At 35.4% G+C, this 20,366-nt stretch overlaps 2 non-coding genes across 2 annotated transcripts; both read left to right on the plus strand.

Moving 5' to 3' along the window:
• Window positions 1–2,303: 2,303 nt before the first annotated feature.
• On the plus strand, window positions 2,304–2,375 carry TRNAP-AGG. Its single transcript has one exon. It is a non-coding gene; the product is annotated as a tRNA-Pro (tRNA).
• Window positions 2,376–12,679: 10,304 nt separating this feature from the next.
• TRNAP-AGG lies at window positions 12,680–12,751 on the plus strand. The gene has a single exon. It is a non-coding gene; the product is annotated as a tRNA-Pro (tRNA).
• Window positions 12,752–20,366: the final 7,615 nt, after the last annotated feature.

Consider the following 20,366-nt stretch of genomic DNA (forward strand, 5'->3'; position numbering starts at 1 on the left):
TTTGGTTGAGGAGAATTTTGGAGTTCTTACAACACAAGCAGGAAGCACAACAACTATTTTTTGTGACAACAAGTCAGCAATTTCGTTGTCCAAGAATCCGTCTTTCATGTCGCAGTAAACACATTGATATCAAGTATCACAAAATCAGAGAACTGGTTGCTGAAAACAATCAACATTGAGTATTGTTCGAGTGAATGTCAAGTTGCAGATATTTTTACGAAGCCGTTGAAGACAGAGACATTTCTTAAATTGAAGAAGGATATTGGATGACCAATATATTCAACTTGGTTTAAAGGAGGCAATGTATATAATAATAATAATATATATAATATAATTATTATTATTATTATTATTATTAGTAATATTAAACCAAGTAGTTAGTTAATTGGTTAAAATAATGGGAGTAATTATAGGTGCAGTACATGGCCATGATGTTAGCTTTACATGGAGCATTAAATCCTTTATTTTAGCATTTGAATTATCTTATCTAGTATAAATAGATTTATTATTCAAGCATTTCTAATCATCAATAAATTATCTATTCCTCTCTCTCTCTTCTCAATATATATAATATATATATATATATTTAATATATATTATAGATATATTATATTATATTTAATATATATTATATTAATATATTATATTAATATATCTAACAGCAAAAGATTGATAACTATTGGTCCCAAGAAACCAGTAGAGGAGGAGAGGAGGGAGTGATCGCCAAGAAACAGAAGGTGGTGGATAATCATCATCAAAACTGGATGCATAAGCGCCTAAGTACAAGTGATGTCAACCTTTCATCAAGGTTGTTGCTACCCAAAGAGGAAATTACAAAATACGTATTGCCTCTCATGGATATGGAGAGCTGTAAAGCTTGTCAAAACAGGAATGGGTTGAGAGCGAGTCAAAATATGGGATTTGGACACTGAGTCACAGCATCAACTCACCCTCAAGCAATGGAAGACGGGTAGCTTTCTTCTCACCAACAACTGGAATACAGAGTTTGTAAAAAGGAGGAGTTTACACCCTGGTGACACTATTTCCTTGTGTTGGGACTTTGAGAATCTAAGGTTCTTGTTCCACAAGTTCAATGCCCAATCTTAGAATGAAATAAACTAATTCCATCAAATTTTGCTAGGATCCATGCATCTCCTATGTACTACTCTGCAGGATTTTGTACTTTCTATTTGTATGAATTGATTAGTAAATATTTTTATATTATTGACGTACTTCAAATCTATTTTACATCAGATCACTTTGTTATAGTCATAGTTTGTCATTAATTGCATAAAATCTACTTCCCTTTTGATGAAATTATGAAATCTGGTTTCATTGTCTTTATTTTGTATGTGATCAAGTGGATGTGTTTTGAATGTGCTTTAGTTTTATTCTTATTATTTTCTTTTAGCAAGAAATGAGATTTCTGAATTGGAAGAAGGATTTTATGTTAAGTTTTCTTTTCTTCCATTTGTTATTTGCATGCATGGAAATATCCTCGAATTCAGCTTTCATAGTCATCTCCAAATTTCTCAATCAACCCCAACAACCCATTTAAACATTGTGATGGAGTGATACAAACCACTCCTTGCGTTTTGGATTAGCAAGCTTCCTCTCTTTTCTTTTCACCTCTAAAACTTCCCTAACACAAAGGTGGTAGTCATTATAAATTTGCTTTGGGAGCTAATTTGACCCTTCTTTCCTAGATTAAATAGCTACACCTGAAATACTTATAAATTTCGTTGTTTTACTTTCAAAAATTTGTTAATCAATTAAATATCTATGAATTTTAATAATTTACCCATTAATTTTTTTCGTAAATAAATTTACTTTTCTTGTAGTGATAAGTAATCACATTACTTTTATTTTATTTCAACTCATTTTTTGATGTGGAAATAATATTATTATATTACCAAAGTTGTCATATATATAACTTGAATCAAAACAATTTATATAAGATAAGTTGGGGATACATGGGGTGCAATCACTGCTGGCAATTATGAAATTTCCGATCACTTAAAAGTGATTTTAAATCAAGTCAAAAGCCTTGTTCGATCACTTTTGGTATCCAGAAAAATCTTTGTTGCTATTTCCTGGCCACTTTTTGCTTTCGACTTGATTTAAAATTACTTTCAGGTGGTCGGAAATTTTAAAATTTCCAGCAATGATATGCAACCCCTAACCGAGTTAGTTGGATAATTGGTTTAGTAATTGCAAGCGTTTAAGTTTGACTCTCTATGAGAGCTGTCTATCTTTAAAACGCTTAGTATTATATTACTTTCCAATTAGACACCATTGAAATTGGGCATTTGGTCTAGTGGTATGATTCTTGCTTAGGGTGCAAGAGGTCCCGAGTTCAATTCTTGGAATGCCCCTTACTCCTCCAAATTGGAATTTCAGTTCAGCTACAAACAACTTACTATCTTCTATAATAATTTGAATTTCAGTTCCTTGGGGAAGTTGGCTCTATAATTGAATTTTAGTTCAGCTACAAACAACTTGGGAAAGTTGGCTTAGGAAGTCATACATACATGTAGTCTTAAATAGGAAAGTAGGATTCTTTTATGCGTTATTGAAAATCTAACAAATTTATTCAATTATGTATTTTTCTCTCTAACCATTACGACAGATAACTGTTGTAGGAGATTATGCCCGATGGCCTTTAGCTCCTAACCGATGAACATAATCGATGAACATTGCAGAATAGATGATATTGGAAAAGGAGAAAGAGAGAAGAAAATATGTAGAGATAGACAATATTCATTCATCCTCAACCTTACAAAATGGGGGTACAACATATATAATAGACTAATAATAATGACAACAATAATGTTGACCGTTACAACCGTTACATATTCTAATCATAATGTCCACACTTAATATTATTTATAACACTCCCCCTTGGACATTATCTTACTATAACCATGCCTCGTTAAAAACTCGCTAGAAAAACCCTGTGGAAAAAAAAACTAGTCGAGAAAAGAGTACAAGGTATATGGATAGTATATTTGAATACATTCATGCCTCGTTAAAAACTTCACTAGGAAAACCACGTGGGAAAAACCTAGTTGAAGAAAAGAGTACATGATATTTGTAAATTCATATATTGTATTGATTGCCTCATTAAAAACCTTAACTTAAGAAAACCCTGTGGGAAAAACTTAGTTAAGGGAAAAAGAGTACAACCATAAGCCTTCAGGGCGCAAACCGCATAATCTTCAGGATTTTGGGGTTTGTCCATTTAAGCAATTATTTTGCAACTTTTCCTCATTGTCATTACTATATCATACTCATGCCTCGTTAAAAACCACACTAGAAAACCCAATGGGAGAAAACTAGTGAGGAAAAGAGTACATGATATTTATGTATTTATGTGTTGCAAATAGTGCGCAATTGTTAGTCTTTTATGACTTAATCTTCAGGATTTTACGTTCAATGTTCAATCTTCCGGATTGATTTGAGTAAATGTACTTCCAGTCTCCCCCTGAAGATAACAATCTTCAAGTTCTACATATATTTCAAATTTTGAAGAGACGGATTGGACAAATCTTCTGGATTGTCACTTAGAGTAGTGTACAATAATCTTATGGCTCTTCTAGAGCTAATATAACATTTGTGCAACACAAGTGTTATTGTCCTCATTTTGAACATTTAGGGAAATTCATTGTATAACCAGTTTGGACTTGGCATTGCGGGGATCAAACAAAACAGCCAGTACCCAAGTAGCCTATTAAAACCGTATCATGGTTTCTTACATAAATGTCATGTCTTTGTATCTCGAAGATACCGGAGAATATGTTAATCATTATTCAAGTACTTCATTTGTAGGGGGAGCACTAGATTTTGCTAGCAATTTTATCGCAAATATGTTGCGGTTATGGAACTTTCTGGTTCTATAATGGTGCTCCAATGATAATGAAGTAAGGGACTTCGAGTCCAAAAAGGTTCCTTATCTACTTCAAGAGATTATTAGGCAACCTTTAGTTTGATAAAAACATGACACTTATATGCATATAGACATATGAAAAAGCATTTTTAGATGTAGGCTGACTGGTGTAAAAAAAAACTGTAAAGAAAAACTCGATCTTCAAGTCGAGATAATACTTATAGCTTTCACAAGCTTTTTGTTTCAAAAGTCTCAGTCTTTAAACATGAACTGACATCATCAAGCTTTTTATATCTTTCATTGATGTTTACACCATCAATCTTGACTGAGATAATAAATAATAAATAAGTTCATTATCAACCCTTTATCGAGCACACAATGGTACATATTATTCCTTCAATGAGGATATTAACTCCATTCGCAACCCTTTAAATAGTAGATAATGACACATAATAATACTTAAAAATGAGAATTATGAATCCATCAGGGATTTCTCAAGATAAATTTAACTGCATATCTAAATTTATTATTCTGCCAATTGTATTATGTAGCGGAACTTAATGCCATTTACCGTGGGAGATTATATTTGATTAAAATCAATTAAGGGTCTCTGCGTGAACCCATAGGCTACAAACTCGCTTTATCACCTCATTATTCTTATTTCTCTTTCATGCACACACCCATTTGTAACCTTCAGGGTTAACACTCAAATGGTGTATTGTTATAAAGAGAATTTATTCATTTTAGCGAGTCGAGCTATGCCTTAATTGCTCCTTTATATATTAAATAGTCATGGCACTTCTGGTGCTTAACTCTGGATCCAGATTATATAACGAGCAATTTGTAATAGCAATTGTGTTGTCGACAACTATAACTTTTTTGTAAAACTCCCATATTTGTAAAAGTAATGGCAATTTCTAAAACAACCAGATTTTAAACATTTCCCAAAGATATTTTGATCTGGTCGTTCCGCATCCCTAGTATTACGTTTGTTTGGTGCACCTATAAGTCTTACCAGGGTTTTTCGTCATCTGGACGAATGTCTGCAGGACATAATTATTCAAACTATTTCAAGAGTGACAATATTTCTTTACTAGATCTAGTATTATGATTCATATCTCTTTCACCGATAGGTCTCCTACACTTCTGGTGTCAAGGAGTATCAATAGATATGTTTGGTCCAACGATATAGGACCTAGTCACTTCTTTTATGATCATTATGATCAATAGATGTATTCGGCAGATTATTTGCTAAAATCGCAAATAGATTATCTTTTGAACTTCCAGTTCAATCTAACTAGTACATGGATTTAAATAATGAAGATGTTTTTATCCTTATGAAATTTCTTGGCATTCCAAAAAGCTACGGAGTAGTATATTATCTCCCCCTAATGCCGAGAAACAATCTTCATTAGGAATGCAGTCAACGTACCCAATTATATGTATTGATCCCCTATCATGGGCTTTCTGTATTTAATCAATAGACGGAGGTTTCTTTGATAGCCCTTTTAGAGGTACGTTGTGGTGGTGATATAAAATAGACTGCGCAAATAAAATAACGCAGATAGGAAAATGTTACTTCTGAAATCACGTACTAGGTGAAAAAGGGGGTATAGCAATCCTTGAGGGATTGATTTGTGATATGCATTGAGTTAGACTTGGATAAAAAGAATTTGACTCATAGTAACGTCAAACAATCCTTCGGGGATTGATGGGATAGGTTGACCATTTTTGGTCAAGAATTCATTGTCAAGATTCATCCTAAAAGGATGACTTAGAGAATTAAAATCCTTAATCTACCTTCAGGGCAAATAAATATACAAAATAATGAGGGCTATAAATTTAAATATCATATGCCCAAATCTCATGTCAAAAAGTTTCTATAGCAGAAACTAGCACTGTAAACATGCCATAGCCTTTAACTATTATCACATGCAAGCTAAGGTTTAGCAACGACAGGTGCAACATAACCATATTGAGAATTCATGCTATTTTCCCACTTATAAGTTGGGTGATAAATCTCAATAGCTATGGCCTATAGCAAATCATAAATTGCCAACAAGATAAATAACAAAATCTCTTATGTGAACATAATCAAGAGATTATATGCTAAATGTTGTCAATTAAAGAGAATCACATGCAACATGTGATATAATTGTCCCTTATGTCTTGGACACCAAACACTCAACTGAGTCATGCACATCCATTAAATAAAGAATATCATGTTTGGTACACACAAGGCATGACATGACAAAAGATATTGTTTATTAATTCATAAATTAGAAAAATGAGAGAAGTACCGTTCGCCGAATAATAATGAGCACATGTTCGCTGCCGGGCCCATTCATTCCTATTTCGGGGCGTCAAAAACAGCACTTTTCCAAGCAAACTCTCATTTTATTTCATAGTTTCATATCTCAGCATGAAAACATCACAAAATAGCAAGATATACAAGCTGAAAACGGCAGAAAATTTTCAGAATTTTGACCTGGATTGCAGAATTTTCGGGGGGAAAAAGGTAACACATTTTGACACAAAATTTGGCAGATATGTAGTTCAGTAAGTCTAGAACGTACATAAAAATTTTCATTTCAATCCAAGGTGTGAAAGTATTTTTTCTGAAATTTTTCACAACATTGCTCCAGGCAGAAAAATAATTGGCAGCACACTGCCAAAACTTTACAAATTTTTCTGGAATAACCAAAGCATATTTTTAACAAAATATTTTTACAGACATCAAATATCACGAGTCTAGGTTCTCCAGAAAAAATTTCATGCCAAAAGGAGTTCAACAAGTATTTTTCACGAATTTAATTTTCAAACTGCGCCGGTCAGAATTTTCAGGCAGTGATTACTATGTGTAAAAAAAATCACAACTTGTTTGCTTCAGGCAAACCAACATGATGTGAGTCAATATTGACTTTTGGAGAGTAGCATAGCATTAGAAATAGAAGTTGCAAACTTCATTCATGAGTCATTAGTCACCTTAAAGATCAATCCACATTCAGGGTCTTCCAGACCTTATTAAAAAAAATAGCCCAATGACCAAACACTTAGCATAATTTTGTCATGTACTACTACTGGAGTACAATACGACCTTTGACAATAAGACCCGCATACACCAAATATCCTTCAGGGATTGACTTAGGGTCTATAAATCCTTTTAGATCAAATATCTATAATCGAGGGTTGGGGCAAGATAACGGGTGACAAATAAAAATAGTGCTCTTGATTTACCTTCTAGGCAAAACTATATTTAGAATTCAGACTATGACCACTTGTTGATTAAAACGATCCTTCAGGGATTGTCCCATAATAAACAGTGGCTTTGATTTGCCATCCAGGCAAAGCGTCTAGTAAGATTTATAATAAATCTTAAAATATATGGCGTATAGCAAACAATTGCTACCATCAAGAGCAAATCAGTAAATGCTCTTTTGTGATGACTCACATCCTGTAAGGCATGAGATAGCAATTTGTGACACAACAAAAATTTGACACTTGACAACAAGTGCACCGACCATACAATGTATTTGGTGGTCACATCAAGAAAGTGTCACAATATTATGTATTTTAATTAAGCTCTCTAATTCTATGCATGCGCATCGACGGGATGCAAAAGCATATGGCATAAGCTACAAGAATTATTAGGAATATTTTATTATTCCAAAAACAGCCCACAATATAATTGAGAGAAAAAATGGGTATCAAGATAATGCTTAAGAACGATCCACTATATGGTATATTTGCATTTAGATATGAAAGAATCGTTCAAGCAGAAGCATGCTCGAAGGCATGGAATAGAGATTGAATATTCATTGTATGAGGTCATGGTTAAGGTGGTGACGAAGAAAAATGAGCGGTATTGCCTTCTGGGCCTCAATACTCGTAGATGCCTCTTTGATGGTGTTTGGCAGTTTTATAGATGCAAGATATATTCCGACATCAAACACCCAAATAAAGAAATTTCTTTCATTGAGTGCGAGCTCAGTGAATTCTCTTTTTTCAAGAGCAACTATTTTCTACGGGAAATAGTTTTAATGAGGACCAAGGAAAAAACATATTTTATAAAAAAAAATATGGGACTTAGGATTTTTATGTAAGAAGGGTTCAAAAATAAAGATGGTCCATTTATTTTAAAGGTGGTCCAATCCAAATCCTAAGTAGGAATTAACGCTTCTGGCGTTGTTTTTTTTTTTTTTTTTTTTTTTTTAGGAATAAAAGCAAAAATCATCCGTAAACAACGCGAAATTAATAACGCTTCTGGCGTTATGGGGCTTGTATTTACGCAAACGGTTTTGATAAAACGAAGAGACCTCCGCCAACCGCCATTATTGATCGCCGCCCTTGCCGCAGACCACCACCGGTCGTCAGTAACGCGGCCACGATCTTCGTAATAGCCGCCGCTCGCCTCTACGGCGGCCACCCATAGGGCCATCCTCACAACCCACCATGCGATGATGGTGCAGATCAGAAAAAAAATGGGGGACGATCGGCCGAAAAAACGGGATCTATTTTTGTCCCTCTCCGATCACTTCTAAAAACAGGGGCTGGACTGCTGGACAGCCGCCGCAAAAAAATAGCCGCCCCATGCCGCCGCTACAACACCTCCGACGTGGCTCAGATGACAGGCGCGACGGCGATGGAGGGGGAAGAAAGGTATGAAAAAAAACTCATTCTAAACAATTTCTCATTGTACTAAACGAATTATCATACCAAAAAATAATTAATCAATCATATTTTTCATGCCAGTATGTAAAAAATAGTGCATATATTGAAAGCAATACAATTTTTCCGGAAAAAAAATATATATCATATGCAAAATTCCAGACTTAGTACATCTAGCAACTAGAATTTTAGATATTGCAAGAAAATTGTACGCATATTTGATATGAAGTCACATATAAGCATAGGCCAAAAAAATTTTGGTTCCTCATCAAATATTCATCAACATCAATATTTTTGGTTCATTGCTACGAAATATATGTATTTGCCCAGTAAACTTATTCATTCATGATATACATATTCACAGTAAATATATACTTACGAATGCAGAAGTATATTATCAAAAATATATAATCATATGATCAAGTTTTCATAAATTCAAAAATGCATAAAGCATAAACACATATGATTTTGAGGCATCCGGAAAATATCAAAATAATAAGGCATAAAAAACTCATAAAAGTTACCGTTCACCGGGATTGAGCGTGCTGATAACGTGTTGTAGGAGATTATGCCCGATGGCCTTTAGCTCCTAACCGATGAACATAATCGATGAACATTGCAGAATAGATGATATTGGAAAAGGAGAAAGAGAGAAGAAAATATGTAGAGATAGACAATATTCATTCATCCTCAACCTTACAAAATGGGGGTACAACATATATAATAGACTAATAATAATGACAACAATAATGTTGACCGTTACAACCGTTACATATTCTAATCATAATGTCCACACTTAATATTATTTATAACAATAACAACAATATTTATTGAAGAAATTTGTTTCTCAACACATTTTTATATATGTATTGTTTTAAATTTTGAATATTCTTGTTGCATACAAGAATATCTTGAGATATGTTAATTCAATTTTTGGTCCTAGATTTATAAGTGACAATTCACTTTTAGTCATTTTTTATCAGAACATCCATTTTGTTTTGAATACGCTTTAGTTTTATTCTTATTATTTTCTTTTAGCAAGAAATGAGATTTTTGAATTGGAAGAAGGATTTCAAGGCCGGTGTTAAGTTTTCTTTTCTTCCTGTTTGTTTGGGAATATCTTTGAATTCAGCGTTTCATAGTCACTTCCAAATTTCTCAGTCAGCCCCAACAACCCATTTAAACATTTTGATTAGCCAGCTTCCTCTCTTTTCTTTTCACCTCTAGAACTTCTCCAAACACAAAGTTACTACTTAGTAGTCATTATAAATTTACTTTGGGGACCAATTTGACCCTTCTTTCCTAGATTAAATTGCTAAACCTTAAATACTTATGAATTTCATTGTCTTACTTTCAAAATTTTGTTAATCAATTAAATATCTATGAATTTTAATTTAATAATTTATGCATCAATTTTTTTTGTAAATAAATTTACTTTTCTTGTAGTGATAAGTAATCACATTACTTTTATTTTATTTTAACTCATTTTTTGATGTGGCAATAGTGTAATATTATATTACCAAAGTTGTCATATATATAACTTATAATTGCTATTGACATTATCCAATATTTTATTCACATCCTAAATTTCGCGGGCTATTAAGTTAGAATGCCCTTGAAAGAGAGTGTCAAAATCATTCTTCCAAAAGGCTGAACCACAACCTTAAGGGCCTCCCACACCCCGGCCCAACAGAACATTTGGGAGGTGCTCACTGCGCACAAGGAGCCACCCTCACTTTGAGAGGTTGTTCCCACACTGCCGCTAGTGAGACTCAATCCCTGGTCATTCTTCTAAAGTTTCACCTCTATGACCAGTTGAGCTACCCATGCGGGCGAGAGTGTCAAAATCATGTTACTATTATTAGTCGTATATATTTAAACAATTGAAAAAAACTATTAAAGATGAATAGGTATTGTGTGTTATATATCATGCTAAGCACCTTGTGCGTATATCACACCTCTGTGTCTCCCCTCGAAGAAAGATCACAGGATAAAAAAAAAAAAAAAAAAAAAAAAAAAAAAAAAACTCATACGGTGGCCTTCTATTAAAGCATAACAAAACAAAAACTTCCAAAAACAAATTTTTAATATAAAACAATTATTTAAAATATAGCAAATTAGAGTGGTGCACTGGAAGCTGGTGAGCCCATAACCTACAGGTCCCAAGATTGAAACTTGGCTTTGATATTTAGATTTTAAATGCCTCTTAAGACACCAAAATGCTACCTTACCTACCTACACATATAGCTAGTACTATACACTGAGTAGGAGATGTATGTTAGTTTCTTTTAAAGTTTCCCCATGAGGTTTAAATTTATTTTAAGATACCAAAATATTACATTACCTGTAGTGAGTAATAATTGTTGAATTACAAAATAGTACACTTTCTTTTTAAAGTTTCCCCACGAGGCTAAACACTTACAAGCAATTATTGTTAAATGAGTAGAGTATGTGATTTCCATACATACCTAAAATGTTATAAGTTTGGTTCTTGTTAATACCCTTTTGGTTGAACCTCTCATACACGGTTTTATATGTGCAATTAAGTTGGCCCAGTGCACACCCATGGCTTGTGTTTGTATCACACCCTCGGTCACGCGATATAACGACCTGCGTGATGGTCCATTTCTAATTTAATTTAGTTGCAAAATCTAGGTTTCTAGTTTTATTCACTCAAATTAACTACCTTGTTGGACAATAATCACAATATCCACGTCCTAATCTGCAGGATTTTGTACTTTTTGATTAGTTGTATGAATTGATTAGTAAATATTTTTATATTATTGACTTCATATCTATTTTACATCATATCACTTTGTTATAGTCATAGTTTATTTTTCTCTATATTTTATGTATGCCGTTTCCATTTATTGCATAAAATCTACTTCCTTTTGAGGAAATTATGAAATCTGGTTTCATTGTCTCTGACAATTTTTTGCGATCAAGTGGATGTGTTTTGAATGGGCTTTAGTTTTATTCTTATTAGTTATTTATTTTATTTTTTATTTTTTTTAGCAAGAAATGAGATTTCTGAATTGGAAGAAGGATTTCAAGGCCGGTGTTGAGTTTTCTTTTCTTCCGTTTGTTATTTGTATGCATGGGAATATCTTTGAATTCAGCTTTGCCAAATTATTGTGTGGACCATAACAAAAAGTACATTTTTAATATACTTAATATATATTACTTGTCTATTGAATGTACACTCAGTACACAAATAATGTACATTTTTAATATACTAAAAGTACATTATTGTTGTATTGAATGTACATTATATTACACTATATATACAAAAATGGTCCACACAACTTCTGTAGACCATGGTCCGCACAATAATGATTGTTCAGCTTTCATAGTCATCTCCAAATTTCTCAGTCAGCCCCAACAACCCATTTAAACATTTTGTTTACCCAGCTTCCTCTCTTTTCTTTTCACCTCTAAAACTAGCTTCCCCAAACACAAAGTTGGTAGTCATTATAAATTTGCTTTGGGGGCCAATCTGACCCTTCTTTCCTAGATTAAATAGCTACACCTTAAATAATACTTATGAATTTCATTGTTTTACTTTCAAAAATTTGTTAATCAATTAAATATCTATGAATTTTAATAATTTACCCATTAGTTTTTTCGTAAATAAATTTACTTTTTTTTTTTTTTTTTTGTAGTGATAGGTAATCACATTACTTTTATTTTATTTCAACTCATTTTTTGATGTGGCAATAATATTATATTATATTACCAAAGTTGTCATATATATAACTTGAATCAAAACAAGTTATATAAGATAAGTTGGGGATACATAGGGTGCAACCACTGCTGGAAATTATGAAATTTCCGACCACCTGAAAGTGATCTTAAATCAAGTCGAAAGCCTTGTTTCGATCACTTTTGGTATACGGAAAAATCTTTGTTGCTATTTCCGGCCACGTTTTGCTTTTGACTTGATTTAAGATTACTTTCAGGTGGTCGAAAATTTTAAAATTTCCAACAATGATATGCAACCCCTAACCGAGTTAGTTGGATAATTGGTTTAGTAATTGCAAGCTTTTAAGTTTGACTCTTCATGAGAGCTGTCTATCTTTAAACCTCTTAGTATTATATTACTTCAAATTAGACACTATTTAAATTGGGCATTTGGTCTAGTGGTATGATTCTTGCTTAGGGTGCAAGAGGTCCTGAGTTCAATTCTCGGAATGCCCCTTATTCAAATTGAATACAGTTCAGCTACAAACAACCTGTGCAAGTTGGCTCTATAATTGAATTTTAGTTCAAATTTCAAATCCCAAGTAGGATTCTTTTATGCGTGATTGAAAATCTATCAATTTTATTCAATTATGTATTTATCCTTCTTGGCTAAGGTTCAATGTCTTTTATAAATATAAGAAATTTTTCTCTCTAACCATTACGAAAGATGACAACAGTATTTATTGAATAAATTTGTTTCTCAACACATTTTTATATATGTATTGTTTTAAATTTTGAATATTCTTGTTGCATACAAGAATATCTTGAGATATGTTAATTCCATTTTTGGTCCTAGATTTATAGGTGTCAATTCACTTTTAGTCCCTTTTTTTTTATCAGAGCATCCATTTTGGTCCTAATATTATTTTGACATGACCAATTTTGGTACTTTATCAAAAAAATCGTTGAAATTTTATTAAATACAAGAACATTTAACTCTTAAATTATGATTTTTTCAAAAAAGTAAACATAAAAAATATAACGGGTCAACGCACTTTGTATTAAAAAGATCAAAATTTCTTTCAATTTAACGAAATTTCAACGATTTTGTTGATAGAGGACCAAAATTGGTCATGTCACGATACTATTATGACCAAAAGTGGATGTTTTGATAAAAAAGTTCTAAAAGTGGACTATCACTTATAAATCTAGGACCAAAAGTGGAATTAACATTTTTTTAATTTACAAATAATTTATTGAATTCCCAATTATTCATCATTATGTTTTATTTTTCTTAGAAATATTTTAAAAATCATAAAATTGATTAAACGAATCAAACATCTTAATTAATTTTCTAGGTAATTTAATTTTTATGTTTCTATGATAACTCCGAATATGTTAATTATTTTTTTGCAAATTTATTTCTATCAATTGGTTAAAAATATTTTTCCAAGAATTTAATTGATGAGAAACTATCAAAAGCCCTCAACTTTACGTTTTATTGGACAATTAAAAGAAGTATTTTACATAATATTTTTCTCTATTCTCATAAATTCAATGCTGATATATATATATATATATATATATATATATATATATATATATATATATATATATATATAATATATATATATATATATATATATATATATATATATATATATATATATATATTGAAATGTTCCCGTGTGGATGTGCGGTGGATTAATGTGCGTGAGATTTGTACTCAATGTGCGTGAGTGTTGTGTTTAATGTTCCTGAGATTTATACTTAATGTGCGTGAATGTGTAAAATGCAGCAGAAAATAGATGTCAGCTTCTTCCCCATCCCAGTAGCCATTGCCCCCTCCCTGATGATGATGATGCGGAGGCGGGCTTTGGTGGTTAAGAATTATGGGAATAGTACAACAGAAATCCATACTTAGCTGCTGTGCAAATTTTACTGTACGTGAGTCATCTATATAAACATTCAACTGCACTGAAGGTAGCTGATAATCCAGAATCCATGGCCAAATTGAAGGAAGAAGTAACAAGAAGCTTGGGCGTTAATGTGTGTGAGTTTATGTTCTGCTTCCTTCTGAGCTCGTAATTATGAAATACTCACGCATATTAAGCACAAATCTCACGCTCATTAAACACAATACTTAGGCACATTAAGTACAAAACTCACGTATAATCTTTGCGCCCTCCACTGTGAACATGTAGAGTCTGTTAGGCCTTTGAAAACAAGAATTGAGTAGTTTGGTTGGTTCGCAACATATAATGTTATGCGTATAATCATAGCTAAACTATCTAATAAATTAAAAAAAGGTGACATATAAAAGGGGAAAAATTTAGAGGGTAAGTAGCATTACTCAAACTCTTAATTTGCAATCTGGAAATACAAATTCCTACGTAATCCTCATTCTTCTCCAGATGGGATTCCAACTCCTAGTGGGAAAAATAACGAAATTACATTCTTCTCCCATGCATGGATACTATTAACAGCTCACTAGCTAGTTTCCTAATCTCACCGACATTGGAATTTCGTTTTGCCCCCTATATGTATTCCTCATTCTTTCCTGGACAGAAAGATGTCTCCTTTCATCGTTTACACTCTGATCTGAATTGAAAATGTCTGAGAATTGCCCCACTCTGCTTAATTTGTTTCCCGTTACGAAAAATAACGCAATGGAGAGCGTGTCTTCTGCTACTCTAACAGTATGTTTGGTTCACGGAATGAATTTTGAGGTAATAGGAATGCTATTTCATAAGGAATGGTGTGACACCCCATAATAGTCTCTTTGTTAATTTATTCATAAAAATCTTGAAATTTAATAGTCGAGGGATTAGATTTTGACTAGTCACTTAAGTCAAAGGGTTGTACCTTGTGCTTCTTGGGTTGTGCCCTTGTTTCCTTGTCTTTCCAACTTTAGTAAGGGTAAGAATGTCTTTCTACCTAAGGTTTGTGGTTCAAGCTAACCTAGAAACACTTTTTCATTTCATTCACCCTACAATCTAAACACAAAAACCTCTAGCCTCTCTCTAAAAAGGAGAAGCTTCTTCTCCAAGCTAGGATTTGAGCATCCAAGTCTTGAAAGTTTGGCTCCCAAGATTCCTACTTTCTTCATCTTGAGCATAGGGGAGGGTAAGATCCTTGGTCTTTTAGTGTTTTTAACCTCCTTTTAGGTGTCTTTTTCTAAAGATAGAATCTTTGTTGTCTTTTGGTTTGTGTATGAAGTTGGTGTGAAAGAGGAGCTTTAGGAAAGGCTTTCTAATGGTGAAAAGAGGAAGTTATTAGGCTACAAAGGTAACCCATGCTTTACAAAACATATTTTTTTTTTTACTTATATAATGATTTCTTGGCTTCTACTTGTGATTCTTGTGTTGGAATGTGAGATTTGATACATTAGATTGTGGTGATGCATGTTTAGAGCTTGTTCTTAGGGTTCTTGAATGCCATTGCTTGACTATTTCTTGGGTTCAAGTCATATTGTTGTTGTGTGTGAGATTTTGGGTGTTTTGGACTTGAATTTGGATTTGTTGTAAAAAATCCCTGATGGGAGGTTTTGGTGTACAGGGTGGTACCCGAGGGCGGAATGGTGGGCATAGGCCTACCCGCCATCCCACGCGTGGGGAATAGGTGCGCCGTGGGTTGGTACCCGCAGGTGGTTGTCCACCCATGGCCCCACCCGCGGAGTACATTATTGATGTTGGCCGGGGATTTGTTCCCCGTGATTCTTTTAACTCGGTATTGATGTTTTTACATCCCGATGTTTTTTTATTGGACTATTTGTGAGTCTTCTTGATGTTTCGTATGTCTAGAACGGTATGTTAGGAATCCATGTAGGATTTTTTGTCTTGAATCGTGCTAAGGGTCTGACTTTGTGATTCGTTGGACTATTGTGAGTCTTGAATGTTCTTTGGAACTACTTTTGGTTTACCCGTTTGATAAGCATGCTAGTTTGATGTTGAAATGCTAGTATGTGCGGTTTGTTCTTTCTTATTGGGATTGGCAACTTGTGTTGGCCATCGTTTGGTGTTGGATTGTGATCCTTCGTTGTTGAGTATGGTTCCATGTCTTTGTTGTGATCCATTGATTGATTCCTATGATGTGAGCGTATGTAATTGTTGTACCCTTTGATTGATACTTGATTAAGGTTATTGTTGAACCTTAGTCCTGTTGGTAATGATGATGACCTTGTGTGACTATGATTGAGATTGGTGGTTTGTTACTTGAGCTTTGCTCACGAGATTGGCGGTTTTGTGATATGAGATTTAATGGTACCCTCGTGTACTGAGAGATCGGTGGTGAATAGGAGTGTCGGCGTGGGGGCGACGGTCCCCGGAGGCAAAAGGTTGGACTAAGAAGTACAAGGTGGCACTAGGAGGTAAAGGTTGGAACCGAAATAAGGCCGGGGGTATCCATAAGGTTGGAACAGGGCATAAGGTTGGAACTATGATACTTGTGACATGTAGTTGTCACTGTGGCATGTAGTTGCCAATGTGTGAATGTGTATTCTTGTTTGTGAGCATTACTTGATGAATTCTACTTTGTGATTAGTAGAATGTATCTTGAGTTGTATCGTTCTTCATGTTTCCTGTCTTGTTGTTGTTATAAGGATGGTGGTTCCCTTTTCCTTTTGAGAGTGTTTGATGAGTCCTTGGAGTTGACTTCTCTCTATTGCTTTTGAAATGATATATACCGTTTTCCGTTTCAAAATGATTTTGATTTATACTTATCTATATATGCTATTTAACGCGTATTGATGGGTTACCAGCGATATTCGCTGACCAGGTGTTATCGCCATGTTTTCCTTGTTCTACATGTTTTGAGTAGATGCCCGAGAGCGCTAGACTTGGAACGATAGATAGCTTAGTGACCTTGTCTAGACGTTATGTTTTGATGGCCTCTAAGCCTTTTTAGCGGCCTATGTGCCTTGACTCCTTATGACTTGTTTAAACTGTTTAGTTTTCCCGCCTGTGCACCTATGACTGAGATAGGTGTCAGGTGTGGCATAACATACCCTGATTTTATCTCGCTTCCGTTGCATTATGCTTTGACAATTAGATGTTTGCTTGTGCATTTAAGTTTTAAAAATGTGGTAAAAATCGGGGGTGTTACAGTTGGTATCAGAGCCTAGGTTTGAGCCTAGGATGTTAAGAGTGGGACTTCAAGAACCTAAGTTGAGCTTAGGTTAGTGCTTGTAGGTTGAGACTCTAAGATGCTTAGTGAAGCCTTTAAGTGTTTAAGAACCTAAGTATAGGATCCTTAAGATGCGCGGTGAGGTTGTGAGTTCTCTAATCATTTTCTGTTGTGCTTCCTGTACCTTGTTTTCCTTTTAGCTTTGGTTCTCTTTAGTTTAGGCACCAGGTAAGGGTGCGGGCCCTAAGTTTCCTCCCGTTATCGTGTTGTTTCTGTAGAAATCAAGGATGGCACCATCAAGACGTCGTGCAAGCTCTTCAAAAGCGGTCACCAATTAACAGTTAGCTCAAAGCCTCCATCAGCTGACGCAGATCACCCAGACGCTGAGCAACGCCCTCCTCAACAACAACCACCTTCCTTAGAATGGGAATCGCGACGTGGTACGCCAAGTCACAAGTCTCCGTCCCCCGGTCTTCGCCGGTGGTGAAGATCACGCAGTGCTGGATGAGTGGATCCGGATGTTAGACAAGATCTTCGAAGCTGTGGTTTGCCCGGAGGATCGCCAAGTAAAGTTGGCTACGATTTACCTTAGGCAAGAAGCGGATTTGTGGTGGATGCTTGAAAGGCCAATTTGTAGACAGGATCTGGAGATCATGTTGGGAAAACCTGAAGTTTAAGTTACGTGAGCGGTTCTATCCTGCTCATGTCAAGGAGGCCTACCTTTGTGCAGCTGACCTCTACCGGGTATAATAATTTCAGAATGGAATTCGGGAGAACCGTAAGAGGAAGCTTGATGGAAGTGTTTCACCTGTGGTTAAGAGTTTAATGGCTACTGGTGCTGAATCAACAAGAAGCCTTCAAAGAGACGACTCTAAGCGAGGTAAGACTCCCCAGCCAATCTGGAACAACAAGGCTAAGGGAAGGCGCTCTGTTTGCAAGAAGTGTGGAAGTGACCACCCCGACGTTGAGTGTCTAGGGAAACCGGTAGTGTGCTTTGCTTGTGGCCAAGAAGGGTTACCGGTCCTTTGAGTGCAGGAGTAAGAGGAAGACTTCAACGGACTCAAAACCAGTTGGTAGTGTGGGATCCCGGTCGGGAAGTAAACCTCGAAGTGGAAGCAACAATGGACTTAGTGGAAGTAGCATCCAGGACCTGTGTACGAAGTCGGGACCTCGGCAAGGCAAGATCCACAGTCGTGAGGCAGATGCAAGTGGGAACCGTTGAAGTAAGTCTCGTACCCTTTTATTCCACATTCCTTTGTCTTTGTGCCCTTCATGGTGTGTTAGCTTTGGGCATTAGCTTGTTTGAGAGTCACTCTTGACCCCTTTTATTTTTCCTTTCCCCTAGAGAAACCCAATCACCCTTTTTGCCAAGTAATCCTTTTCTTCCAAACCTTGTTCTTGTTTTCTTTCCAAACCATCTTGTGCAAGTCGGCAGTGGCTTCAGGTTATGAAGGAATCTGGCAACGTCTAAGAGTTAAGCCGCGTCTAAGTCGAGGCAGAGTGCCTTCCGTTCGACAAGCGTAGTGATCAGCATCAAGCCGAAGTTTCGCCGGAAGTCGTGAACCTTTTTCACCTCTTGAAGCCAATCTTCCTCTCTTACCCTAGTCAAATCCCATGCCTCATCTCGAGAAATCCTTCCTATCTTTTCAAACATCATTCTAGTTTCCCTTTTGATTTGACTCTGTTCAAGGTTACAACCTCACCTTTCCTAGTTGTGACTTTGAAAATCTTGATTCCCTTCCTAATCAGCGCTATCCTTGAGTTTAAAACCGGATACCCTCTGTGGGAAATCCTTTTCAACTCCCTTAAACCTCGTTTTGATCCCTTAATTCTTAAGTTGTAGCCCTGTTTACCTTTCTTCTCTTCTTAACCAATGTGATCTTCGAGTTTCAAACCTTAATCCAGTCACTCTAATCCTTTCCGTTGAACCGCATCTCTTCTTGTGAGCCTTCTTTTTCCTGAGTCACCTTTCTCCTTTGTTACCATTCCTGTTTTGGACCTTTCATCCGGACCGAAAGTTTTGAAGTTTCAAGCGTTGCTTTGTAAGAAAGTTGTGGGTTGTGTTGCTAATGCAAGTGTTAAGTCAGCAGCTGCATCAAGTTAGCCCAAGGGCTAGGGAGAAGGGCATCCTGCTCGTGTTTTGGATATGGCAGTTGTAGTCTTTGTCTCGAAGTGGCGGATCAAGTTCAAGCAGATATCGAGCTGAAGTTGTGTAGTGTGAGTACCTTGTTTCCTTTGGTTGAAGAAGTCAGCGGAGGACAGTTGAAGACGCCATTCTGGTTCTTTGATCCCGAGTGGTCTAGCTCTAGAGTCCTCTTGGTGTCAGTTTTGGTTATAGGTTGTGTCTTAGCTGAGACGTTAGTTTGGGTAGATCGTTGGCTAGTTTTAAGCAAGGAGTTATGTTTAAGGTAGAATTAGTATCCCTTTCCGGTAAGTCTTCTATCTATCACTTTATCTTTCTTTCTTCCCTTACCTTTGTGAACCCTCAGCCTATTTCTAAGCCTTGTCACCTCGTTTTGTTAACCGACGGTTTTGATGTTGAACTTCGTTGTTTCCAAGCCTACAATCTTACGACCTTAATTTGAACCCTTGGATTCTCAAACTTTGGTTAGTGGCGAACACCTTTTTGTTAAAAACCTCGTTTGCATCTTATCTCTAAGCTTCGTCACCCGTTTTGCAAGCCGACCGTTTTTGTTGGGAACCCTGTTGCGTCCCTTGCTTGTTTTGGTTGTCGGCTCATTTGTAGTTGTTCTTGTTGGTTGTGCTTAGTTGTTTCCCTTGTTTGCCTTGTTGGTTAGTTTGTTGTTTGGGTAGTTGGTTTAGTTGTTTTGCTTTGATAGAATCTAGTTGTTTTGAGTTTTGGCGTGGTGTAGAAGGCCCAAGTTGTCCGTGAGGTGGTGTTGTGTTTGTGTTGCTCGAGAAATTCCTTTTGTGACATTTTGAAACTTGCATTTTCTTGATTCTTGAAAATTTTACACCATTTGAACCCTTGAAGTTTTGTGTGATG

This window comes from Ipomoea nil, unplaced genomic scaffold (genome assembly GCF_001879475.1).
Source record: "Ipomoea nil cultivar Tokyo-kokei standard unplaced genomic scaffold, Asagao_1.1 scaffold2966, whole genome shotgun sequence".
NCBI lineage: Eukaryota > Viridiplantae > Streptophyta > Magnoliopsida > Solanales > Convolvulaceae > Ipomoea > Ipomoea nil.